Below are 6,627 nucleotides of genomic sequence, written 5' to 3'. Positions count from 1 at the left end.
CACTTGGACTCTTTCCTTGGAAATGTGACCTGCCTTGTTTTTGGTAGAAGTGCCTAATTTCTTAAACCTAATTCCATACCACAGAGGAATATTGCTAAGGGTTTAACCACAACAAGGATGATGACAACTGAATCATAAAAGTTTCAGCCAATAGCAGTATCTGGGCTGGGCTTGTCTGGGCTCTAAGGTAGAGTAGATATAGTTTATTACTTAGATGGGAGACCACAAGGAAACACTTAATTGTAGGATGAACTGGAAAACTGAGAGACATTCTAGAAGACCCGAGTAAGCCACATCTCAGTACTGTTCAGGGGTGAGATTCAAATTTTTTAACAACCAGTTCTGTGGGCTTGGCTAGGTGGGCATAGCTTTTTTTGCATTCCCCCCCTCCTGCACTCTGTTTTTGGGTCTCCTGGGCCTCAGGGAAGCCTCCTTGGCAGGGGGGAGTTTTTGCACCCAGGAAGCTTTTCTGAGGCTCAAAAAAGCAAAAAAAAAAGGAGCGTGGGGGGGACGATGCAGTATACCCCCTCCATGTGCCCCTTTTCACCTCCTGGGCCTCAGGGAAGCGAGGGGGATCCCGGCACAGCTGATTGTCAGAACAGCTGATCATTGGGATGAAAAGAAAAAAAAAACTTAACAAGTGACTGGATGGGGCAGAATACAGTCAGTGATGTAGGGCATGCATGCGATGTGGTGCATGCATGATAAGGACTGACTGGACAAGGAGGGGAGGGGTGGATGGAGAGGGGCGGGTCCAGCCAGGGGCACGATTTGCTGGTTCTTCAAACTGTGCAGAATCGTAACAACCGGTTCTATAGAACTGGTCTGAACTGGTAGAATCCCATCCCTGTTACTATTGCCAGGATAGCTGCCTGGTTGAGTTCATGTAGTTGCCAAGAGTCAAACACAATCCAAGATCACCTTCATCTTTATGTTTAAATGAGTAATACCTTCATATTATTTTATCTCCCACTCTGCCTGATACAGCTGGTTCTACATCAAGCTTTCTTTGCAATTTTAAAACTTCAGAATTAATGATGCAGCAGGACTACAATTGCAAAGAAGGGAAATCAAATTCAGTCAATTTTCTTGGACTTATGGATACCTGCCAAACTCTGAAGAACGTTTAGCATCTAAAAGTTAAAATATGATTTTCATTGTTAAAGAAGAGGGAAGCAAAACCAACACAACTTTTTCCTTTGAGTTGTTCGCTTCTCAAAACATTCAAGTATAGCTATACCGACAGAGTAAACAAGGTAGCAAATTTAGGGCGGTGTTTTAATTCCACCCTAAACTTGGGTGGAATGATGGAAAGATATTACACATCCTTCTCAACCTCATTCCACTTGTTTCCAGAGGTTTAACACCTAACACTGGGTATTTTGTGAAGGAAAAAAAATGAGTGCTGCCTTTCATTCCTGTCATCCAAAAACTGACAGCACATTCTCTGCACGTAGCTGGAAGGGTGTGGACAATGCCATGTAAAGAGGCAAAGTAACTTTTCCAAGAAAGATGTGAATGAACCTTCAGTCTGTCAATTCAGCAGTTGCTCAGCTACTCTGCTCAATATACAACCCTGGCAGGCAATTACACTGTGGTGATCATTGGTATGTAAGTAAACAAAATGTTGGAAATATGGAGTTGTGATACTAAAAATATCACAGAAGAAACATGTATGCATCCTTCCATATTTCCAGTCAAAATATAATATTTTGAGTGAGTAATTGGAAAGTCCCATGTTAGTAGTGCAAAATATACCATTTCATATTCAGAAAGCATAACTATGTTTTTCTGCTGAATCTAATCAAATTAGTAGCCTGTTAGTTTTCTTGTTTGAAACCCTTTGTTACAGGGACCGGACTTGTACAACACACTTAAGCTATAGCTTACTTAATTATGGTTTATTGAATAAGCCCCAATTGGCTGGGTTCACATAACACATCAAGCTGTGAGTTTTTTAAAAAATGGGATATTATGTCCTGAATTAACATAAGATGCTAACTCAAAAACCATGTATTGCAAAGCACAGTGACTAGTACCATAGAGTTTAACATGTTTCATGAAATCAGATAGGAAGTTGACTTATATCAAGTCTGATGATTTGTCTGTCCAGTACAGTATCTAGTACACATCTATATAAATGGAGCAGCTGTGCAGGATCTTGTTGGATTGGGTCTACCATTTTAGTTTTCATGCTGGCCAACCAAATCCCCCTAAGCAAGATACAGATACATCCTTTTAAAATACTCATTGGCTTGGAATTTGAAGGCAAGCCACCTCCAACCCAGAGGCAACAGTCTAAACCAATCCATTTGGACATTATATTGTTTTGTATTATGCAAAGCATTGCTTTATTTTGCTCCAAATCTCTTTCCAGTCAGTTTTGTTGATGGCCCTGATCCATAGCTTTTGAAAGAAGAAGAAAAACTTTTTATGCCTTTCATCTTGTCATGCAAAGTAAGATCTCCATCATCGAAGTGTAGTACTTCTAAGTGTTTCTGAATTCAGCGGCAAAACATGAATGTCATCCTCACTTCCATTTAGAAGTATGTTTTATCATTCTTTTATTAGAAAGAAGCAGTTAATATTATATGACAATCATGGTAAAATGTCATTTTTGGTTCACAATCATTTGCTGCTTGAATTTCAGCTTGTATCTCTTTAAATAAGTTGTCAACTGTTTTCTTTAAAGAGGATTTAGTATATGCTTTCATTCACAAGTAACTGTTATAAAAACAATAATGGTACAAGCACATTTTCATTGTCTACTATTTTAATTCATGATTGCTTGGCCTCATGGATTTATGGTCTTAAGGATAAATAAACAGGAATTTACTGCTCTTTGGAAATATATTATGTAATATGTAAATTCCTCTAAATTGCCCTAATATTGAAATGACAATGTAACTGAAAAATAAATAAATAAAAACACTGGTAAAATGGACATCCTAAATCAAAGTTGACAATTACCTGGAAACTGGGATTTCTAACATTCCCCTAAGAATTGTCTCTTTAGACATTTTGTAGCAACCAGCAAAGACAGAGGCTTGGCATTTCCTTCTTTGTTTCTGAACTTTTTCCCAGATGTTTGAAAATTAGGAGCCACACTGTGATTTGACCAAGTTACAGAAACAAAACTACAGCCCTCAATTGATTTGGAAAAGCTAATATACTTGGGGAGAATTGGCTTTCATTTTTTTTATTTTTGAAATGTTGAAAAGTCACACACACACACACACACACACACACACACACATATCTCCATGGAACCAGTCCCTGGTGCCAAAAAGGTTGGGGGCTGCTGAATTACAGTATGCCAAATTTAAAAACAAGACTCTTATAATAGTTATCTACTTTTAAATAGGCTCCTTCTAAAGTTGTAATGATAAACTATACCCCCATATAGCTGCTGATATTCAGCATGGAAGCCATTAACACAAACTTTTTCTGGTTAGTAATTGGGAGACAGCTACCATGTCTTGGCCTTATTGTAGCTGGATTTTGTTCTAGTCTCCTTAAAAATTTCAAGGAATTACTAGAATTTCTCCTATCATATTTGACTTGTATATCCAAAAATATTAAGACCTGCATAATCTCTCCCTGTTGACTAGATTCACAGTAGCCACATCAGCTTGAGGAATCACTGGATTCTTATGACCAATTATGGTTTTTTTAAAGAACTTCAATGGTCTTCCCTAACCTGTGTACCTTCAAATGTATTGGGCTACAACTTCCATAACTTTCTATACGACTGGGTGATGTTCATGGAATCTGACATATCTGGAGGTAGTATTTTCAATGAATTTAAATTTGAGATACTATGTCCTGATAAGTCATGGGAATGAACCTATGGATTTTTAGAAGGTAACTTCAGCCTACAGTTCAATAAGCTTCACCTCAGTGTGAATCAACTTTATAAATTTGGACCTAGGGTCAGCTTTGGAAGCCATATTAGCCTCAGAAGCTTCCATGCTGCCACATTTCAGTGCCTGGGAAATTGGGAGGGGGAATTTCATAGAGTGGAGGTAATTAGTCAAAACAACATTCTCATTCTCAGCCAAGGACATGTCATCCTGCACCTGGAAGAGGAGTGGTTCGAGGAGGGTCTCCAGTTGGGACGGATGATAATTGGACCATGTGATGGACTGATGGGTGCAGGGGGATGGGGTTTTGAAAGTTCAATTACCAAGGAAAAACCTGGAACTCTCAGATGCGGGTTTTCCCAGGTGTGCCAGTATGACAACTCTAATAAAATGTAACTTTGAGAAGATGCTTTTCTCTGGGTTCGTTGTGTTGGAGTTTGTTAGTTGGAATGCTGATACTTAGCTTGTACTGAGTTCATTTCAGGTTCGCTTCAGGCTATCATCCATACATCTTGGCATAGCATTCATCCTAACATATTTAATAGTTAAGACAGTTTAATAGTTACTGAGAGTCCCTTATTGGGCAGATTGGCTAAAACACTAAGAAAATAGACATGGGGAAGAAGAGTTCCACTAGTGCTTCATGGTGGTATTGCAGTCAAAAGTCTATTTTTTTTTTCATTTCTTTTTAAAATGATTCATATCTTTCCAAAGAACCCAAAGTTGTATGGAAAAATAGATGAGTTGTTGTGGAATCCCTTTATTTATCAATAGTTCTGTTCAACTGGGGTAGAGTTGCAGCTCCCTGCATACAGCTGCTTGAAATAAATATTATACTAAAGGCAGGCCAATGACTTGTATGATATCCAAAAGTCTGGAATGTTCCTCTGTGTCTGAAACAAAGATTGTCAGCTTCTTCTGGGATTCAGATGCAGCTGAAAATTCCAGAAGAAAAGAATTTATCAAAAAATGCTTGACCATTCAACCCACTGAAGCACAACCAACATAACTATGAAAAGGATTACAGTGCCCTGCATCAAAAGCATCTCAGAAATGACCAACAGATTATTACAACCACATAGCATCACTGTAGCACACAAAGCAATGTCCTCCAAAATACCCTATGTTAATCAAAAGAACCAGTAGTTAAAGAATAAATATGAATCATGTATAACATACAATTAAAAGACCGTAGCAGCCCCTTTGTTGGACAGACAAGCAGAAGGCTACTAGAGTGCATCCATGAACACTAACTAGCAGTCAGAAGACATGAAGAAAACACCTCACACGACATGGACAGACTCAAACATAATTTCAGCTGGGAAATTGTGGCCATTCTAGACCAAGCTAAATCCAAAAAATGCTGGAATTCCTATAAGCTTGGCATTCAGACAAATCAGCCATCAATAGGCAGAAAGAAACCATATTTACACACCATTCAAAAGAGATAATAAAAAGCTAAAAAGGAAACAAAAAGAACACATTTTCCTCAGTAGTTAAGATTCAGACAGGCAGGTATTAATACCAGGCAAACAATCCAGCAAGCACAAAACAATACCCTGATCAATACAATGCAATACCTTTATGAAGAGAGTAATTGCCTAAGATCCCAACATTCTAACCAAAACAGAATGCTAAAAGTTATTTGGAAAAACTACAGTATAAACACTGACCTGCATATGCATATTCACTACCTATTTCATGCATTCAGTAAACAAGGTTTTGCCGAGAAGCTCATCCTTCAACCTTGAGAGTTACAATTTCCACACATATCCTCCATGGGGTATTTAATCATGATAACATTACTCTGACATCATTTTAGTTATATAACTGGAAAGGGTCGCTCTGTTGCAGATTTTGTTTAGATATTGCTAGTGAGATCTTGCACTCTGTAAAGCTCACCAATGCCTTTGTGATTTGTGACATTTTTATCTGGCTAAGAGACAGCAATATCCTTGCCTGGGGATATGGAGATGTTTGAAGCTGATACTCACCCTTTTGAATCTTAAGGAAGGATCTCAGGATGGCCAGCCAATCCTGGCTCTGACTGCTGAATAAAAGTCAGATCTATTCTCTTTATCACTTATCTTGATTATTAATTTGTGATGTTGTTTTTATTTGTAAAATGTAATGAAGTTATTCGACAAATAAAAGTCAGTGCTGCTAATGGGGTCTCACAAAACCTCTCTCTTCCAGAATGAAGACGATAGTAGCCTCTTGCTCCAAACTGCTGCTAAATCCATGAGAACAAGGTCAGCGATGCAAAGAATTTCCTGCTTTCCTGCCTTGTTAAGCCAGATTTCCTCAGAAAGCGGAGTTGTGATCAGTTCTTTGGACCAGGACCACTGTGTCTTTTCCATAAACAGACAACACAGTGCCCTTGATGCTTTTAAGGAAAATCAGAAGGAAGAGGAAAACCCAAAAGAACATAAGACTTAAATCATATCAACCAAGAATAAAATTGATGCCATGTTCTGGAGAACAGAAAAGGTGTGATGGAGAGAACATTCCATTGTATCAAGAGGGATTAGAGAGCACAGAAATGGTAACATCCATGCTTTGTGAAGATAATAGTCTGTGCCCGATTCAGAGGGTTGTGTGACAAAATCAGCACACAATAATGCTACACTTCCAGGGTAGAACTACAGTGCTCTGGAGCAGGCATTGAAAAAGAAAAGCTTAGAGAAACTGCCATTATTTGTGCCATTAGCATTATAGTATAAGCTATAAGGTTGGAATGGAACGGAACGGAACAGAATTCTTT

This window comes from Pseudonaja textilis, chromosome 5 (genome assembly GCF_049901715.1).
Source record: "Pseudonaja textilis isolate UNSWEBS1 chromosome 5, rPseTex1.2, whole genome shotgun sequence".
Taxonomy (NCBI): Eukaryota; Metazoa; Chordata; class Lepidosauria; order Squamata; family Elapidae; genus Pseudonaja; species Pseudonaja textilis.
Note: the sequence above shows the minus strand (reverse complement) of the source record.